The sequence below is a fragment of the Ranitomeya variabilis genome, chromosome 6 (genome assembly GCF_051348905.1).
Source record: "Ranitomeya variabilis isolate aRanVar5 chromosome 6, aRanVar5.hap1, whole genome shotgun sequence".
Classification (NCBI taxonomy): domain Eukaryota; kingdom Metazoa; phylum Chordata; class Amphibia; order Anura; family Dendrobatidae; genus Ranitomeya; species Ranitomeya variabilis.
This window is the reverse complement of record NC_135237.1, coordinates 284,622,803-284,644,002: the sequence shown is the minus strand read 5'-3', so window position 1 is coordinate 284,644,002 and position 21,200 is coordinate 284,622,803. Positions and strand designations below refer to the sequence as shown.

Here is a 21,200-nt window from a genome sequence, read left to right as displayed (position 1 = left end):
ACAGTCAATACATGTGGGGGGCTGCCTTTACCTTTGGGGAATTTCTCTGAGGCAAGGTTAGGCTTCTATTTCTATCTTTAGGGGTAGTTAGCTCTTAGGCTGTGAAGAGGCGTCTAGGGAGAGTTAGGTACGCTCCACGGCTATTTCTAGTGTGTGTGTGATAGGAGTAGTGTTTGCAGTCAGCAGAGTTCCCACTTTCCCAGAGCTTGTTCCGATTTCTAGTTTACTCATCAGGTCATTCCGGGTGCTCCTAACCACCAGGTTCATAACAGGTAACTCTGCGACTCCAGAGCTTCCAGCTTGGCTGAATAAATCCTTACACAGACAAAGCTGGACAAGAAAAAACATAGCAATTCACTGAACTATAAAGTCCACCGCATGTGGACTGCAAAAACAAAGCCAGGACTTATCTTTGATGATTTGGACAATCCAGCAGGAGAAACCAAGCAGAGATGTGAATCCTCCAGAAAATCAATGGACAACTGGCACTCACTAAAGGGTGAAGCCAGACTAAATAGCCCCGTCCAAAGTGGAAGCACCTGATGACTGCTGTGAAGGACAAACAGCAGCACTACCACTTATAACCACCGGAGGGAGCCCAAGAGCAGAACCCACAACAGAATTCACAACAGTATCCCCCCCCCCCTTGAGGAGGGGTCACAGAACCCTCACCAGAGCCCTCAGGCCGATCCGGATGAGCCAAATGGAAGGCACGAACCAAATCGTCAGCATGAACATCGGAGGCAACAACCCAAGAATTATCCTCCTGGCCATAACCCTTCCACTTGACAAGATACTGAAGCCTCCGTCTTGAAAAACGAGAATCCAAGATCTTCTCCACAACATACTCCAACTCCCCATCAATCAACACCGGGGCAGGAGGATCAACAGAGGGAACCACGGGCACCACATATTTCCGCAACAAAGATCTATGAAAAACATTATGGATGGAACAAGAGGCTGGAACGGCCAAACGAAAAGACACTGGATAGATAATCTCAGAAATCCTAGAAGGACCAATAAACCGAGGCTTGAACTTTGGGGAAGAAACCTTCATAGGAACATGACGAGAAGACAACCAGACCAAATCCCCAACCCGAAGCCGGGAACCCACACGCCGACGACGGTTGGCAAAACGCTGAGCCTCCTCCTGAGACAACACCAAATTGTGCACAACATGAGCCCAAATCTGCTGCAACCTGTCAACCACAGAGTCCACCCCAGGACAATCAGAAGACTCAACCTGCCCTGAAGAAAAACGAGGATGAAACCCAGAATTACAAAAGAATGGTGAAACCAAGGTAGCCGAACTAGCCTGATTATTAAGGGCAAACTCGGCCAATGGCAAGAAAGCCACCCAATCATCCTGATCGGCAGACACAAAGCATCTCAAATAAGTTTCCAAAGTCTGGTTAGTTCGCTCAGTTTGGCCGTTTGTCTGAGGATGAAATGCGGAAGAAAAAGACAAATCAATGCCCAGCTTAGCACAAAAGGACCGCCAAAACCTAGAAACAAACTGGGAACCTCTATCGGACACAATATTCTCCGGAATGCCATGCAAACGAACCACATGCTGAAAAAACAACGGAACCAACTCAGAAGAGGAAGGCAATTTAGGCAAAGGTACCAAATGAACCATCTTAGAAAACCAGTCACAGACCACCCAGATAACAGACATCCTCTGGGAAACAGGAAGATCCGAAATAAAATCCATAGAAATATGCGTCCAAGGCCTCTCAGGGACTGGCAAAGGCAAAAGCAACCCAATGGTGCGGGAGCAGCAAGGTTTGGCCCGTGCACAAGTCCCACAGGACTGCACAAAAGAACGCACATCCCGTGACAAAGAAGGCCACCAAAGGACCTATTAACCAAATCTCTGGTACCAAAAATCCCAGGATGGCCAGCCAACACAGAACAGTGAACCTCAGAAATCACTTTACTAGTCCATCTGTCAGGAACAAACAGTTTCCCCGCTGGACAGAGATCAGGTTTATCAGCCTGAAACTCCTGAAGAACCCGTCGCAAATCAGGGGAGATGGCAGAAAGAATCACCCCATCCTTCAGAATACCAACCGGCTCAAGAATCCCAGGGGAATCAGGCAAAAAACTCCTAGAGAGGGCATCAGCCTTAACATTCTTAGAACCCGGAAGATACGAGACAACAAAATCAAAACGGGAGAAAAACAGGGACCATCGGGCCTGTCTAGGATTCAGCCGTTTGGCAGACTCGAGGTAAATCAGATTCTTATGATCGGTCAAGACCACAATACGGTGCTTGGCCCCCTCAAGCCAATGTCGCCACTCCTCAAATGCCCACTTCATAGCCAACAACTCACGATTGCCGACATCATAATTGCGTTCCGCAGGCGAAAACTTTCGAGAAAAGGAGGCACACAGTTTAATCAAGGAACCATCAGAATTCCTCTGAGACAAAACGGCCCCTGCCCCAATCTCAGAAGCGTCAACCTCAACCTGAAAAGGAAGAGAAACATCCGGCTGACGCAACACAGGGGCAGAAGTAAATCGGCGCTTAAGCTCCTGAAAGGCAGAAACAGCCTCAGAGGACCAATTAGCTACATCAGCGCCCTTCCTCGTCAAATCGGTCAGGGGTTTAACCACACTGGAGAAGTTGGCAATGAAACGGCGATAAAAATTAGCAAAGCCCAAAAATTTCTGAAGGCTCTTCACGGATGTGGGCTGGATCCAATCATGAATGGCCTGAACCTTAACCGGATCCATTTCTATAGATGATGGAGAAAAAATGAAGCCCAAATAAGAAACCTTCTGTACTCCAAAGAGTCACTTAGACCCCTTCACAAACAAGGCATTATCACGAAGGACCTGAAATACCATCCTGACTTGTTTCACATGAGACTCCCAATCATCTGAAAAAATCAAAATATCATCCAAATATACAATCATGAATTTATCAAGATAATTCCGAAAAATATCATGCATGAAGGACTGAAACACAGATGGGGAATTAGAGAGTCCGAATGGCATCACAAGATATTCAAAATGGCCCTGGGGCGTATTAAACGCAGTTTTCCATTCGTCACCCTGCTTAATACGAACAAGATTATATGCCCCTCGAAGGTCAATCTTAGTAAACCAACTAGCCCCCTTAATCCTGGCAAACAAATCAGAAGGCAAAGGGTATTGGAATTTGACCGTGATCTAATTCAAGAGGCGATAATCAATACAGGGTCTCAAGGAGCCATCCTTCTTGGCAATAAAAAAAAACCTGCTCCCAATGGAGAAGAAGATGGCCGAATATGCCCCTTCTCCAAAGACTCTTTTACATAGCTCCGCATGGTGGCATGTTCAGGCACAGGCAGGTTGAAAAGTCGGCCCTTAGGAAACTTAGAGCCTGGAATCAAGTCAATAGCACAATCACAGTCCCTATGCGGTGGAAGGGAACTGGACTTGGGCTCATCGAAAACATCCTGGAAATCTGACAGAAACTCAGGAATTTCAGAAGAGGGGGAGGAGGAAATTGACATCAGAGGAACGTCATCATGAACCCCCTGACAACCCCAACTAGTCACAGACATAGATTTCCAATCCAACACCGGATTATGTACCTGTAACCATGGAAACCCCAGCACAATAGCATCATGCAAATTATGCAACACCAGGAAACGACAATCTTCCTGATGGGCTGGCGCCATACACATGGTTAACTGTGTCCAAAACTGAGGTTTATTTTTAGCCAATGGTGTAGCATCAATACCCCTCAAAGGGATAGGACTCCGCAAAGGCTGTAAGGGAAAACCACAACGTCTGGCAAATTCTTAGTCCATCAAATTTAAAGCGGCGCCTGAATCCACAAATGCCATGACAGAGAATGACGATAATGAGCAGATCAGGGTCACAGATAACAGAAATTTAGGTTGTACAGTACTGATGGTAACGGAATTAGCGATTCTCTTGGCACGCTTAGGGCAATCAGAAATAACATGAGCAGAATCGCCGCAGTAAAAGCACAACCTATTCTGACGTCTGAATCCTTGGTGTTCAGCTCTAGACACAATCCTATCACACTGCATTGGCTCAGAACTCCGCTCGGAAGACAATGCCATAGTGTGCACAACTCTGCGCTCATGCAAGCGCCGATCAATTTGAATGGCCAGAGACATAGAATCACTCAGACCTGCAGGCGTGGGGAAGCCCACCATAACATCTTTAACAGATTCAGAAAGACCCTTTCTGAAAATTGCCGCCAAAGCATCCTCATTCCACTTAGTAAGCACAGACCATTTTCTAAATTTCTGGCAATATGATTTTGCCGCTTCTTGACCCTGACACAGGGCCAACAAGGTTTTCTCAGCATGATCCACAGAATTAGGTTCATCATACAATAACCCAAGCGCCTGAAAAAAGGTGTCTACATTAAGCAAGGCTGGATTCCCAGGTTCCAGGGCAAATGCCCAATCCTGAGGGTCACCAAGCAACAGAGATATGACAATTTTTACCTGCTGGATGGGATCACCAGAGGAATGGGGCTTCAGAGCAAAAAAACAGTTTACAGTTATTTTTAAAGCTCAAAAATTTGGACCTGTCCCCAAAAAACAGATCGGGGGTAGGAATTCTAGGCTCTAAAACAGGAGTCTGCTTGATATAATCAGAAATACCCTGTACTCTAGCAGCAAGTTGATCCACCCGAGAAGCAAGTCCCTGAACATCCATGTCAGCGCCTAACTCTTGAGCCACCCAGAGGTGAAGAGGGAAAAAAAAACACAACAGAGTACAGAAAAAAAAATGGCTCAGCACTTTCTTTCCCTTCTTTTGAGATGCGGTTAACTCATTGTTGGCCAGTTGTACTGTCATGATCTGGTGGCCTAGGAGCAGCATGGACGCGCTCTGGAGTAGGTGGCCTCTATACTGACCGAAGACCCTGAACTTAACACCGCAACTATAAGTAGCCGTGAGATGTTCCTGTCACTTCCTCGACACCTTGTCACAGCCGGAGGACTAATTACCCCTAAAGAAAGAAACAGGAAAACTATCTTGCCTCAGAGGAAATCCCCAAAGGAAAGACAGCCCCCCACAAATATTGACTGTGAGAGGAAAGGGAAATTACAAACGCAGACTGAAAACAGAATTTAGCAAAGGAGGCCACGCTACCTAGAAAGAAAAGACAGGACAGAGTACTGTGCGGTCAGTATTAAAATACTACAAAAATCCACCACAGAGAATACAAAAATCTCCACACCTAACTAAAGGCATGGAGGGTAACTCTGCGACTCAAGAGCTTCCAGCTTGGCTGAATAAATCCTTACACAGACAAAGCTGGACAAGAAAAAACATAGCAATTCACTGAACTATAAAGTCCACCGCATGTGGACTGCAAAAACAAAGCCAGGACTTATCTTTGATGATTTGGACAATCCAGCAGGAGAAACCAAGCAGAGATGTGAATCCTCCAGAAAAACAATGGACAACTGGCACTCACTAAAGGGTGAAGCCAGACTAAATAGCCCTGTCCAAAGTGGAAGCACCTGATGACTGCTGTGAAGGACAAACAGCAGCACTACCACTTATAACCACCGGAGGGAGCCCAAGAGCAGAACCCACAACAGAATTCACAACAGGAACCTCAGTCCTGGGCTTTTTCCCTGCCACAGGATTCTGTGTCTCCAGTCTGTGGATGAGTTTTTCAGGGCCATTGCCCTGATCTATCATGATCCTGACCGTATTTCCTTTGCTGAATCCAAGCTGCATCAGCAAGGGAATAGTCCAGTGGAGACTTATAGCTCTCAATTTGTGTTGTATTATATATTTTTTAATATGATTTCAACGCTCTAATTATTTAATACGAATGATAGAGATATTAATTGGTTTTGTTATTAGTGTGTATATATATATATATATATATATATATATATATACACAGTGGGGCAAAAAAGTATTTAGTCATTCAGCAATAGTGCAAGTTCCACCACTTAAAAAGATGAGAGGCGTCTGTAATTTACATCATAGGTAGACCTCAACTATGGGAGACAAACTGAGAAAAAAAAATCCAGAAAATCACATTGTCTGTTTTTTTAGCATTTTATTTGCATATTATGGTGGAAAATAAGTATTTGGTCAGAAACAAAATGTCATCTCAATACTTTGTAATATATCCTTTGTTGGCAATGACAGAGGTCAAACGTTTTCTGTAAGTCTTCACAAGGTTGCCACACACTGTTGTTGGTATGTTGGCCCATTCCTCCATGCAGATCTCCTCTAGAGCAGTGATGTTTTTGGCTTTTCGCTTGGCAACACGGACTTTCAACTCCCTCCAAAGGTTTTCTATAGGGTTGAGATCTGGAGACTGGCTAGGCCACTCCAGGACCTTGAAATGCTTCTTACGAAGCCACTCCTTCGTTGCCCTGGCGGTGTTCTTTGGATCATTGTCATGTTGAAAGACCCAGGCACGTTTCATCTTCAATGCCCTTGCTGATGGAAGGAGGTTTGCACTAAAATCTGACGATACATGGCCCCATTCATTCTTTCATGTACCCGGATCAGTCGTCCTGACCCCTTTGCAGAGAAACAGCCCCAAAGCATGATGTTTCCACCACCATGCTTTACAGTAGGTATGGTGTTTGATGGATGCAACTCAGTATTCTTTTTCCTCCAAACACGACAAGTTGTGTTTCTACCAAACAGTTCCAGTTTGGTTTCATCAGACCATAGGACATTCTCCCAAAACTCCTCTGGATCATCCAAATGCTCTCTAGCAAACTTCAGACGGGCCCGGACATGTACTGGCTTAAGCAGTGGGACACGTCTGGCACTGCAGGATCTGAGTCCATGGTGGCGTAGTGTGTTACTTATGGTAGGCCTTGTTACATTGGTCCCAGCTCTCTGCAGTTCATTCACTAGGTCCCCCCGCGTGGTTCTGGGATTTTTGCTCACCGTTCTTGTGACCATTCTGACCCCACGGGGTGGGATTTTGCGTGGAGCCTCAGGTCGAGGGAGATTATGAGTGGTCTTGAATGTCTTCCATTTTCTAATTATTGCTCCCACTGTTGATTTCTTCACTCCAAGCTGGTTGGCTATTGCAGATTCAGTCTTCCCAGCCTGGTGCAGGGTTACAATTTTGTTTCTGGTGTCCTTTGACAGCTCTTTGGTCTTCACCATAGTGGAGTTTGGAGTCAGACTGTTTGAGGGTGTGCACAGGTGTCTTTTTATACTGATAACAAGTTTAAAGAGGTGCCATTACTACAGGTAATGAGTGGAGGAAAGAGGAGACTCTTAAAGAAGAAGTTACAGGTCTGTGAGAGCCAGAAATCTTGATTGTTTGTTTCTGACCAAATACTTATTTTCCACCATAATATGCAAATAAAATGATAAAAAAAACAGACAATGTGATTTTCTGGATTTTTATTTCTCAGTTTGTCTCCCATAGTTGAGGTCTACCTATGATGTAAATTACAGATGCCTCTCATCTTTTTAAGTGGTGGAACTTGCACTATTGCTGAATGACTAAATACTTTTTTGCCCCACTGTATATACAGTGGGGCAAAAAAGTATTTAGTCAGTCAGCAATAGTGCAAGTTCCACCACTTAAAAAGATGAGAGGCGTCTGTAATTTACATCATAGGTAGACCTCAACTATGGGAGACAAACTGAGAAAAAAAAAATCCAGAAAATCACATTGTCTGTTTTTTTATCATTTTATTTGCATATTATGGTGGAAAATAAGTATTTGGTCAGAAACAAACAATCAAGATTTCTGGCTCTCACAGACCTGTAACTTCTTCTTTAAGAGTCTCCTCTTTCCTCCACTCATTACCTGTAGTAATGGCACCTGTTTAAACTTGTTATCAGTATAAAAAGACACCTGTGCACACCCTCAAACAGTCTGACTCCAAACTCCACTATGGTGAAGACCAAAGAGCTGTCAAAGGACACCAGAAACAAAATTGTAGCCCTGCACCAGGCTGGGAAGACTGAATCTGCAATAGCCAACCAGCTTGGAGTGAAGAAATCAACAGTGGGAGCAATAATTAGAAAATGGAAGACATTCAAGACCACTGATAATCTCCCTCGATCTGGGGCTCCACGCAAAATCCCACCCCGTGGGGTCAGAATGATCACAAGAGCGGTGAGCAAAAATCCCAGAACCACGCGGGGGGACCTAGTGAATGAACTGCAGAGAGCTGGGACCAATGTAACAAGGCCTACCATAAGTAACACACTACGCCACCATGGACTCAGATCCTGCAGTGCCAGACGTGTCCCACTTCTTAAGCCAGTACATGTCCGGGCCCATCTGAAGTTTGCTAGAGAGCATTTGGATGATCCAGAGGAGTTTTGGGAGAATGTCCTATTATCTGATGAAACCAAACTGGAACTGTTTGGTCGAAACACAACTTGTTGTGTTTGGAGGAAAAAGAATACTGAGTTGCATCCATCAAACACCATGCCTACTGTAAAGCATGGTGGTGGAAACATCATGCTTTGGGGCTGTTTCTCTGCAAAGGGGCCAGGACGACTGATCCGGGTACATGAAAGAATGAATGGGGCCATGTATCGTGAGATTTTGAGTGCAAACCTCCTTCCATCAGCAAGGGCATTGAAGATGAAACGTGGCTGGGTCTTTCAACATGACAATGATCCAAAGCACACCGCCAGGGCAACGAAGGAGTGGCTTCGTAAGAAGCATTTCAAGGTCCTGGAGTGGCCTAGCCAGTCTCCAGATCTCAACCCTATAGAAAACCTTTGGAGGGAGTTGAAAGTCCGTGTTGCCAAGCGAAAAGCCAAAAACATCACTGCTCTAGAGGAGATCTGCATGGAGGAATGGGCCAACATACCAACAACAGTGTGTGGCAACCTTGTGAAGACTTACAGAAAACGTTTGGCCTCTGTCATTGCCAACAAAGGATGTATTACAAAGTATTGAGATGAAATTTTGTTTCTGACCAAATACTTATTTTCCACCATAATATGCAAATAAAATGATAAAAAAACAGACAATGTGATTTTCTGGATTTTTTTTTCTCAGTTTGTCTCCCATAGTTGAGGTCTACCTATGATGTAAATTACAGACGCCTCTCATCTTTTTAAGTGGTGGAACTTGCACTATTGCTGACTGACTAAATACTTTTTTGCCCCACTGTATATATATATATATAGTTTTCAATGGAGTCCACAGAAAGCTAATTGAAAACTTGTCCAGCCACATGTTAAGTGTCCAAATGGTCAGTCTAAACAAAGGACATTTATCTTCAAAGATGAGAACCAATGGAATGGACTTGTTCCCATGAGATGGTATCATGTAAATGTTAATTAGACAGATACTTGTTAAGCCCCCAGGGATTCCAATTGGTGTTCTTATCTATTTGGCCTGAAGGCTTCAGTACACATACCATGATATAGATCAAAAGCTTTCAGATAAGATTGAATGGACAGTGACTTTACATATAAATGAGGTATGCCTGGGACACAGGGGGACAGAGGGAGACCAATTTGGATGAGCGAGGACACTGAGAGAGGCTGATTTGACTCCTATCATTTCCAATGTAATGTATGACTTATGACTTTATTGATTATTTGCTATTTTGAGTGACTGTATATATTTATTATCTTTTATTAAGTAAATTCATTTTTGTCTTATTTAATTTTCGTGTGAGCATTTATTTATTCATCATAATTCTTTGAAACTTAACAAAACACAATTCCACAGGTGGTAAACTGATACCAAAAGGAATGACCCGGCTCTTAGAAGCCAATTCCTTCAGAGCCTCACTGAAAGGTTAAAGGACACATTAGCAGTGTTTAAAACTCCTGTGTTGCTGGAGGCTGCCATGTCAATTGCTATTCGGGTGGACAGATGGGTAAGACCACCTGCTTCTGAGCCCTCTTTCTTGGACAAGATTGAGATGTTGGCAAGAAGGACTGGGGGGTGAATCTGTACTTGAGGGGTTAGAGGAACCCATGCAGTTGAGAGGTGTGTCCATGTCATATGCTTCTCCCAACATTTACAAAAGAAAGGGGGTATATTTTTTTGTGGGATGAAGGGACATTTTACTGGGGCCTGTCCTGTAATTCCAAAGCAAAAAGAAACTCGATTAACCCTTGGGAACCTTGATCTTGATAATTAAGGGGTATGTTTGCATTCAACCTGCAATTCTCGTTTTGTCCTGACAGCAGAGGTGGTGCTAGAGAGCAGGTCTGAAAAAATCATATGTTTGTAGACAGTGGAGCTAGAGTCTGTATAGTGGATGCTGAGTTTGCTAGAACTCATGGTTTTGTCTGCTCTAACTTGGCTAAACCTATTCCTATTTGCATCATCGCCTCAGTACCACTGGCACAGAGAACACTGATACAGATTGTTCATAATATAAGACTGAATGTGCGGTTCTTCACATTATGAATAGTGTTGAGCATTCCGATACCGCAAGTATCGGGTATCGGCCGATACTTGCGGTATCGGAATTCCGATACCGAGATCCGATACTTTTGTGGTATCGGGAATCGGAATCGGAAGTTCTCAGTGTATGGTTCCCAGGGTCTGAAGGAGAGGAAACTCTCCTTCAGGCCCTGGGATCCATATCCATGTAAAAAAATAAAGAATTAAAATTAAAAATATTGATATACTCACCTCTCTGGAGGCCCCTGGACATCACCGCTGGTAACCGGCAGCCTGCTTTGCTTAAAATGAGCGCGTTCAGCACCTTCCATGATGTCACGGCTTCTGATTGGTCGCGTGCCGCTCAGAATTCGGAATTTAGGACCTGAGAATGACGTCACAGCTTGTGATTGGTCGCATGGCGGTCACATGAGCGGCACGCAACCAATCAGAAGCCGTGACATCATGGAAGGCCCTAAACGCGCTCATTTTAAGCAAAGAAGGCTGCCGGTTACCAGCGGTGATGTCCAGGGGCCTCCGGAGAGGTGAGTATATCAATGTTTTTTTATTTTCATTCTTTATTTTACACAGTAATATGGATCCCAGGGCCTGAAGGAGAGTTTCCTCTCCTTCAGACCCTGGGAACCATCAGGATACCTTCCGATACTTGGTGTCCCATTGACTTGTATTGGTATCGGGTATCGGTATCGGCGATATCCGATACTATTCGGGTATCGGCCGATACTATCCGATACCGATACTTTCAAGTATCGGACGGTATCGCTCAACACTAATTATGAAGTAATCCCTTGTTATGTCCTGAAGGGTCTCCACACTCCAATGGTTCTGGATTTGCTCTGGTTTGTGAGGCATAATACAACTGTGGATTGGCACTCCAGGGAGATTGTAAAGTGGGGAGATTACTGTCATGGTTACTGCCTAAACTTTTCCCCTTCGCTAGGTTCTAATGGACACAGCTTGCTGCTGGGAGATGACGGTGATATTTCTCTTTCCCTCCTGTTGAGGCTTAGAGGTATAGCAGTCAGCTATCTTTTTCTTTGGTGTTTGGAGGACGGCTGTGTTTCTCTCTGAGTCTACTCAAGCTAAGTGTTCCCAATGTTTGTCTATCCCATTTGTCTTTAGTTGTATTGGTGATCAACCATTGCACACCCTGTCTGTCTTTAAGCAGGACTTACTGCTAGGGTCAGGCAGGGAATTGGTATCCTGCTTGGTAGGTGAGGAACCTATTTAGGGTCGCTTAGGGCAGACAGGGTGACATTAGATCTGCCTAGGGGTCTCCACTCCCTGCTTCCCTAGTGTTGGACTCCCTTCCCTTATCCCTTCGTGTTGCACTTAGTCCTTCCTACACTGTGTGTGACAACATGTGAGGAGATGGCCACTTAATAAGGACCATAGGATGAATGGAGGTAGAGCGGATTCCACAGCTCCAAGGATGCAGACTTTTTCCAGCACGGAGCACCGGTTACATTGATATTATTGTAATTACCGTATTTTTCTGACCATAAGACGCACTTTTTTCCCTCCAAATTTGGGAGGAAAGTGTGGGTGCGTCTTATGGTAGGGATGTAGCATGTGGGGAGGGGGGCAGCAGCGAGTGGGATCGCACTGTTATCCCACTTCAGGAGGCAGAAAAATGTCCCCACTGCCGGGAATCAGCACTGGGGAAACCATGTGGTCCCAATGATTAAGTGCAGTGAATATTCATTAGCTACTCCCCGCCCACCTATCAGCTGAGCTGTGAGCTGGGAGCAGCAAATTAATACTGCACTTAAGCAGCAACACACATGGTTTCCCCAGCGCTGATTCCTGCAGCAGCTGGGGAGATCCATGTGTTCGGGGGAGGAGGAGGCAGCAGCAGGGTCCGGGGGAGAGGAGATCGCTGTGTACCTTCCTGGGCTGGAGCTGAGTGCTGTGCAGTGTGCACAAGGAGGACCTGTGATGATGTCAGAAGTGGGCGGGCTGGAGCATCACATGGCAGCACAGAGCCCTCCCTCTTCTTGACATCATCACAGGTCCTTCAGACTCCAACGCTAGAATCTGCTGGCTTCCATTACCTGTGCTGTGGAAAAGCAACAAGAGGGAGGGCTCTGTGTGTGCAGTCATGGGATGCTTTTTCCTCACCCCAGGGTGGCTGCTACAATTAAGAGGTTAGTCTTTCCAAAACACAATAAAGCACTCTGCCACTCCTTTAGTGAACTATAACTCCCAGCATGTCATAGGATCTGCAGGACATGCTGGGAGTTCTAGTTCTCCCATGGGATTTTAAAGCAGCACTCCAGTGTTATTTTGCAGTGCTGGAGTGGTGCTTTCAATATAAGCCCTGTGCCCCCATTCTTATACTCACCCTCCAGCATCTCTATATAGTACTTCACAGACACCACACTGGTCCCACAGCTTCCAACATAATAACATACTATTATATATAATAACACCACATATAATAGTATGTTATTAAATATTTTACCACATTTTTTTGCTTCAAATATTTTTTTCCCTATTTTCCACCTCTAAAACCTGTGTGCGCCTTATAGTCCAGTGCGTCTTACAGTCCGAAAAATATGGGTAATAGATATTTGTTTGTGGTGTTTTATTAGTGATTTGCTTGCTCGTCAGTTCATCCTCAGGAATCAATGGTTCCATTCACTGACAGCAAGCAGAGGAATGTGTGCGGGGTGTTTTTTGTACACCTAAGGGTACCGTCTCACAGTGGCACTTTGGTCGCTACGACGGCACGATCTGTGACGTTCCAGCGATATAGTTACGATCTCGCTGTGTCTGACATGCTACTGCGATCAGGGACCCCGCTGAGAATTATACGTCGTAGCAGATCGTTTGAAACTTTATTTCGTCGCTGGATCACCCGCTGACATCGCTGCATCGGCGTGTGTGACGCCGATGCAGCGATGTCTTCACTGGTAACCAGGGTAAATATCGGGTTACTAAGCGCAGGACCGCGCTTAGTAACCCGATGTTTACCCTGGTTACCATCGTAAATGTAAAAAAAAAAAAACACCCGAGCGCCGGCCGGCCGTACATCAGAGCACAGCGGTGATGTCACCGCTCTGCTTTACGGCCGCGCTTACACAGGATGCAGGAGGAGTGCAGGGAAGCGGACGCCCGGGGACGTGACAGGCACCGAAATGTGAGTATGTATTTTTTTTTTTACATTTACAATGGTAACCAGGGTAAACATCGGGTTACTAAGCGCAGCCCTGCGCTTAGTAACCCGATGTTTACCCTGGTTACCCGGGGACCTCGGCATAGTTGGTCGCTGGAGAGCTGTCTGTGTGACAGCTCTCTAGCGACTAGTGTTGAGCATTCCGATACCGCAAGTATCGGGTAGCGGCCGATATTTGCTGTATCGGAATTCCGATACCGAGATCCGATACTTTTGTGGTATCGGGAATCGGAATCGGAAGTTCCCAGTGTATGGTTCCCAGGGTCTGAAGGAGAGGAAACTCTCCTTCAGGCCCTGGGATCCATATCCATGTAAAAAATAAAGAATTAAAATAAAAAATAGGGATATACTCACCCTCTGACGCGCCCTGGTAGTAACCGGCAGCCCTCTTTGCTTAAAATGCGCGCGTTTACTGCCTTCCATGACGTCACGGCTTCTGATTGGTCGCGTGCCGCCCATGTGACCGCGACGCGACCAATCACAACAAGCCGTGACGTAATTTTCAGGTCCTGAATGCCGAATTCTAGAATTAGGCATTCAGGACTTGAAAATTACGTCACGGCTTGTTGTGATTGGTCGTGTCGCGGTCACATGGGCGGCTCACGACCAATCAGAAGCCGTGACGTCACGGAAGGCAGTAAACGCGTGCATTTTAAGCAAAGAAGGCTGCCGGTTCCCTCGATAAGGTGCAGGCTGCGTCGGAGAGGTGAGTATATCAATATTTTTTATTTTAATTCTTTATTTTACACATTAATATGGATCCCAGGGCCTGAAGGAGAGTTTCCTCTCCTTCAGACCCTGGGAACCATCAGGGATACCGTCCGATACTTGAGTCCCATTGACTTGTATTGGTTTTGGGTATCGGTATCGGATTAGATCCGATACTTTGCTGGTATCGGCCGATACTTTCCGATACCAATACTTTCAAGTATCGGACGGTATCGCTCAACACTACCAGCGACCACACAACGACTTTCCAACGATCACGGCCAGGTCGTATCGCTGGTCGTGATCATTGGAAAGTTGCAGAGTGTGATGGTACCCTAAGGCAAGACAGGAGATTGTCAAGGTAAATGTAAAGCAATTCTTCTATCAATTTCATATGTACCTCAAGTAGGGTTGAGCGAAACGGGTCGATCATTTTCAAAAGTCGCCGACTTTTGGCTAAGTCGGCGTCTCATGAAACCCGATCCGACCCCTGTGCTTGTCGGCCATGCGGTACGCGACTTTCGCGCCAAAGTCGCGTTTCAATGACGCGAAAAGCGCCATTTCTCAGCCAATGAAGGTGAACGCAGAGTGTGGGCAGCGTGATGACATAGATCCTGGTCCCCACCATCTTAGAGAAGGGCATTGCAGTGATTGGCTTGCTGTCTGCGGCGTCACAGGGGCTATAAAGGGGCGTTCCCGCCGACCGCCATCTTACTGCTGCTGATCTGAGCTTAGGGACAGGTTGCTGCCGCTTCGTCAGAAGCAGGGAGAGCTTTAGGCAGGGTCCACTAACCACCAAACCGCTTGTGCTGCAGCGATTTCCACTGTCCAACACCACCTTCGGTGTGCAGGGACTGTGGAAGCTATTTTTTTTTTTTTTTCCCCTCAGCGCTGTAGCTCATTGGGCTGCCCTAGAAGGCTCCGTGATAGCTGTATTGCTGTGTGTACGCCACTGTGGAAACCAACTGCTTTTTTCAAAGCACATATCCTCTTGTTCCTTCCTTTCTGCACAGCTATCTTTTTTGTTTGTCCACACTTTTTATTTAATTTGTGCATCAGTCCACTCCTATTGCTGCCTGCCATACCTGGCTTAGATTACTGCAGGGAGATAGTAATTGTAGGACAGTCCCTGTTTTTTTTTTGTTTTTTTTGTGGGAGATTAAGATTGGCATTTCTGCTACAGTGCCATCCCTGTGTGTGCCATCTCTCACTGAGTGGGCCATAGAAAGCCTATTTATTTTTTCCGTGATTTGTGTTCTAAATTCTACCTCAACACAAAAACACTACATCAATCAGTGGGAGAAAAATATTGGCCTCAGTCAGGGCTTGTGTGCCACTGCTGTGTGTGCTATCTCTCATTCAGTGGGCTATAGAAAGCCTATTTATTTATTTTTTTTTTTTAATATTATTTGGTTTCTAAAGTCTCCCTGAAAAAAAAAAAAAAACCTAAAAAAACAGTGGGAGAGTAATATTGCCCTTTCAGCTTGTGTGCCAGTCTTGACTCCTGGGTGTGCCACCTCTCTCTCTCATTCAGTGGGCCATAGAAAGGCTATTTTTTTTTTGTTTTTTTTAATATTATTTGGTTTCTAAAGTCTCCCTGAAAAAAAAAAAAAAAACATAAAAAAACAGTGGGAGAGTAATATTGCCCTTTCAGCTTGTGTGCCAGTCTTGACTCCTGGGTGTGCCACCTCTCTCCCTCTCATTCAGTGGGCCATAGAAAGCCTATTTATTTTTTTTTTAAAATATTATTGGGTTTCTAAAGTCTCCCTTAAAAAAAAAAAACATAAAAAAACAGTGGGAGAGTAATATTGCCCTTTCAGCTTGTGTGCCAGTCTTGACTCCTGGGTGTGCCACCTCTCTCTCTCATTCAGTGGGCCATAGAAAGGCTATTTTTTTTTTTGTTTTTTTTAATATTATTTGGTTTCTAAAGTCTCCCTGAAAAAACATAAAAAAACAGTGGGAGAGTAATATTGCCCTTTCAGCTTGTGTGCCAGTCTTGACTCCTGGGTGTGCCACCTCTCTCCCTCTCATTCAGTGGGCCATAGAAAGCCTATTTATTTTTTTTTTAAAATATTATTGGGTTTCTAAAGTCTCCCTTAAAAAACAAAAAATACATAAAAAAACAGTGGGAGAGTAATATTGCCCTTTCAGCTTGTGTGCCAGTCTTGACTCCTGGGTGTGCCACCTCTCTCTCATTCAGTGGGCCATAGAAAGCATTTTTTTTTTTTCCTTGATTTGTGTTCTAAAATCTACCTCAACACAAAAACACTACATCAATCAGTGGGAGAAAAATATTGGCCTCAGTCAGGGCTTGTGTGCCACTGCTGTGTGTGCTATCTCTCATTCAGTGGGCTATAGAAAGCCTATTTATTTATTTATTTTTTTTCTTATTATTTGGTTTCTAAAGTCTCCCTGAAAAAAAAAAAAAAAACATAAAAAAAACAGTGGGAGAGTAATATTGCCCTTTCAGCTTGTGTGCCAGTCTTGACTCCTGGGTGTGCCACCTCTCTCCCTCTCATTCAGTGGGCCATAGAAAGCCTATTTATTTTTTTTTTAAAATATTATTGGGTTTCTAAAGTCTCCCTTAAAAAAAAAAAAAACATAAAAAAACAGTGGGAGAGTAATATTGCCCTTTCAGCTTGTGCGCCAGTCTTGACTCCTGGGTGTGCCACCTCTCTCTCTCTAATTGTGGGCCATAGAAAGCCTTTTTTTTTTTTTTTTTTTAATATTATTTGGTTTCTAAAGTCTCCCTGAGAAAAAAAAATAAATAAATTAGGTGGGAGATTAATATTGACATTAGTGCTTGAGTGACAGTCCTGCGTGTGTGTCATCTCTGTGATTTTGTGCCACAGAAAACAGAGTGTGTAACATTGTGCCTGATTTTCCTTGTGGTCTCACCAACCTGTTAAGGGATATTGAAATCATACTGAAGTTATAGCTCACCGTGTAAGTTGTTTGACAGCAACAAATAAAGTTACTTTGGTTAAGATTTTAAAACAATGAGGAAGTCTGGTGCAAGAGGTCGTCGTGGGCGTTCATTGTCAGCTGGTAATGATGGTAGTGGTAGTGGAGCATCAGGTGGTCATGGGGATAAAAATATTCCACCTAAGTCTGGAGCTGTGGAGCCAGTTTCGTCGTCAGGCTACACAAGGCCTCGAACGCTCTCTTTTCTGGGAGTAGGAAAACCGCTTTTAAAGGCGGAGCAGCAACAGCAAGTTTTGGCTTACATTGCAGACTCAGCCTCTAGCTCTTTTGCCTCCTCTTCCGAAACTGGTAAATGTAAAAGCAGCGCGTCGCTTGTGGATGTTCACGGTCAGGGACAAGTCGCTTCCTTGTCCTCCTCAGCAAAAACTACAACAAGAGAGAAGGATGCAGCAGGCGACACAACGGGTCACTCCATGGAGCTCTTTACACATACCGTCCCTGGCTTAGAAAGTGAAACATTTAACAGGCCATGCCCATTACAAGTATATTCTGACATGGAGTGCACTGATGCACAGCCACAGCCAGAGTACTATGCTGCTCCTTTGACTCAGACCACCACATTGCCCTCTCAGGGTACAGATCCACAATCAGACCCTGATGAGACTATGTTGCCCCGCCACGAACGCTATACCACCGACCGACACAGTGACACAGACGAAGTTGCACACGAGCTCGAAGAGGAGGTAATAGATGACCCAGTTATTGACCCCGATTGGCAGCCATTGGGGGAACAGGGTGCAGGCGGCAGTAGTTCAGAAGCGGAGGTGGAGGAGGGGCCGCAGCAGGCATCAACATCGCAACAGGTTCCATCTGCCGGGTCCGTATCTGGCCCAAAACGCGTGTCAAAGCCAAAACCTGTTGGAGCACAGCGTTGCCATCCGGTTAAAGCTCAGTCTGCAATCCCTGAAAAGGGATCCGAGTCTAGGAAGAGTGCAGTCTGGCATTTTTTTAAACAACATCCAACTGATCAGCGCAAAGTCATCTGTCAAAAATGTTCAACTAGCTTAAGCAGAGGTCAGAATCTGAAAAGTCTAAATACTAGTTGCATGCATAGACACTTAACCACCATGCATTTTCAAGCCTGGACTAACTACCAAACGTCCCTCAAGGTTGTAGCACCCTCGGCCAATGAAGCTAGTCAGCAACGCAACATCCCTTCCGTCACTGTAAGGACACCATTTTCCGCACCACCGGCAGTATCTGTGCAGGTTTCTTTGCCAGCCAAAAGCAGTCAGGGTCAGGGAATCACCAGTTTTGTAGGAGGAAATATTGCATCTAGGGCACCGGCGGAAACAATACCGTCTCCAACCGTCTCTCAGTCTGCTATGTACACCGGCACACCCGAAAGTTCCACGATCTCCAGCTCTCCAGTCCAGCTCACCCTACATGAGACTCTGGTTAGAAAAAGGAAGTACTTATCCTCGCATCCGCGTACACAGTGTTTTAACGCCCACATAGCTAGACTAATCTCGTTAGAGATGATGCCCTACCGGTTAGTTGAAAGCGAAGCTTTCAAAGCCCTGATGGAGTACGCTGAACCACGATACGAGCTACCCAGTCGACACTTTTTTTCCAGAAAAGCCATCCCAGCCCTGCACCAGCATGTTAAACAGCGCATCGTCCATGCACTCAGGCAATCTGTGAGTACAAAGGTGCACCTGACTACAGATGCATGGACCAGTAGGCATGGCCAGGGACGTTATGTGTCCATCACGGCACACTGGGTGAATGTGGTGGATGCAGGGTCCACAGGCGACATCAATTTAGGGACAGTTGTGCCTAGCCCACGGTCTAGGAAACAGTTGGCTGTAGGCGTTCGCACCCCCTCCTCCTCCTCCTCCTCGTCCTCCTGCAGAAGCTACAGCTCTTCCACAGAACGCAGTCTGCCAACCACTCCATCGGCAGATGACACTGTTGCACACCAGTTGTCCCATTATGGGCCAGCTACTGCCAAGCGTCAGCAGGCTGTATTGGCTATGAAGTGCTTGGGCGACAACAGACACACCGCGGAAGTTCTGTCCGAGTTCTTGCAACAAGAAACGCAGTCGTGGCTGGGCACAGTAGATCTTGAGGCAGGCAAGGTAGTGAGTGATAACGGAAGGAATTTCATGGCTGCCATCTCCCTTTCCCAACTGAAACACATTCCTTGCCTGGCTCACACCTTAAACCTGGTGGTGCAGTGCTTATTGAAAACTTATCCTGGGTTCTCCGACCTGCTCCTCAAAGTGCGTGGACTTTGCTCACATATCCGACGTTCGCCTGTACACGCCAGCCGTATGCAGACCTATTAGCGGTCTTTGAACCTTCCCCAGCATCGCCTAATCATAGACGTTGCAACAAGGTGGAACTCAACACTGCACATGCTTCAGAGACTGTGCGAACAGAGGCGTGCTGTTATTTATTTGTGGGAGGATACACGGGCAGGCAGTAGGATGGCAGACATGGAGTTGTCAGGTGTGCAGTGGTCTAAGATACAAGACATGTGTCAAGTCCTTCAGTGTTTTGAGGAATGCACATGGCTGGTTAGTGCAGACAACGCCGTAATAAGCATGAGCATCCCCCTAATGCGTCTGCTGATGCAAAGTTTGACGCACATAAAGGAGCAGGCGTCTGCACCAGAGGAAGAGGAAAGCCTTGATGACAGTCAGCCATTGTCTGGTCAGGGCAGTGTACAGGACGAGGTAGCGGGCGAAGAGGAGGTGGAGGACGAGGAGGATGATGGGGATGAGTATATTTTTAATGCCGAACCTTTCCCGGGGGCACAGGAAATTGGTTGCGTGTCACGGCCGGGTTCTGGTTTTTTGAGGGACACAAGTGACGTAGATTTGCCTGCAACTGCCCCTCAACCAATCACAACCGGAGATTTGACAACTGGAACTTTGGCCCACATGGCGGATTATGCCTTACGTATCCTAAAAAGGGACACACGCATTACAAAAATGATGAACGATGACGATTACTGGTTGGCCTGCCTCCTTGATCCACGCTATAAAGGCAAATTGCAAAATATTATGCCACATGAGAACTTGGAACTAATATTAGCAACCAAACAATCAACTCTTGTTGACCGTTTGCTTCAGGCATTCCCAGCACACAGCGCACGTGATCGTTCTCACACGAGCTCCAGGGGGCAGCAGACTAGGAGTGTTAGGGGTGCACACATCAGAAGTGGCGTTGGACAGAGGGGTTTTCTGACCAGGTTGTGGAGTGATTTTGCTATGACCGCAGACAGGACAGGTACTGCTGCATCAATTGAAAGTGACAGGAGACAACATTTGTCCAGTATGGTTACTAACTATTTTTCATCCCTTATCGATGTTCTCCCTCAACCGTCATTCCCATTTGATTACTGGGCCTCCAAATTAGACACCTGGCCAGAATTGGCAGAATATGCATTGCAGGAGCTTGCTTGCCCGGCAGCAAGTGTCCTATCAGAAAGAGTATTCAGTGCTGCAGGTTCAATATTAACCGAAAAAAGGACTCGTCTGGCTACCCAAAATGTTGACGATCTAACATTCATTAAAATGAACCACAACTGGATTTCGAAATCTTTTGCCCCACCTTGCCCGGCCGACACCTAGCTTTCCTATGAAAAGCTCTTGCCTGTGAATTACTTTTCTAATGTCTAATTTGCTGCAGCTGATTGTACAGCATACGACATGTTTACACCTCCCTAAATGGCAAAACTCCCCACACGGGGCCGTGGTATCGCGACTTGGCGCAAGCACCCGTGAGACTGCTGTTTGTCTGAAGAGGTGGGTGTGCTCGCTTTTGGTTGACGGCATTGCTACTGGGTCCCTCATAGTACAATGTAGTGTCTCTGGCGGTGGTGGTGCGCACCCAACGTCAGACACACCGTTGTAACATGAGGGGCCCTGGGGCGGTCCCGCCGGCCTCAAGAGAGTTCCCCCCTACCCCAGCTCAAAATGTGCTCTACCACGTGCAAAATTATGTCGCACAGCT

The 21,200-nt window shown here is 45.8% G+C and overlaps 1 long non-coding RNA gene across 2 annotated transcripts in view; it reads left to right on the top strand.

Annotated features, from left to right (window-relative positions):
* Nucleotides 1-9,451: 9,451 nt before the first annotated feature.
* LOC143781106 (uncharacterized) overlaps nt 9,452-21,200 on the top strand; it is a 226,604-nt gene continuing 214,855 nt past the window's right edge. Inside the window, exon 1 of one of the 2 annotated variants that reach the window (XR_013216560.1) lies at nt 9,452-9,515. This is a non-coding gene — a long non-coding RNA (uncharacterized LOC143781106). Of the gene's footprint in view, nt 9,521-21,200 lie in introns of both variants that reach the window. The other variant, XR_013216561.1, reaches the window with a different exon arrangement.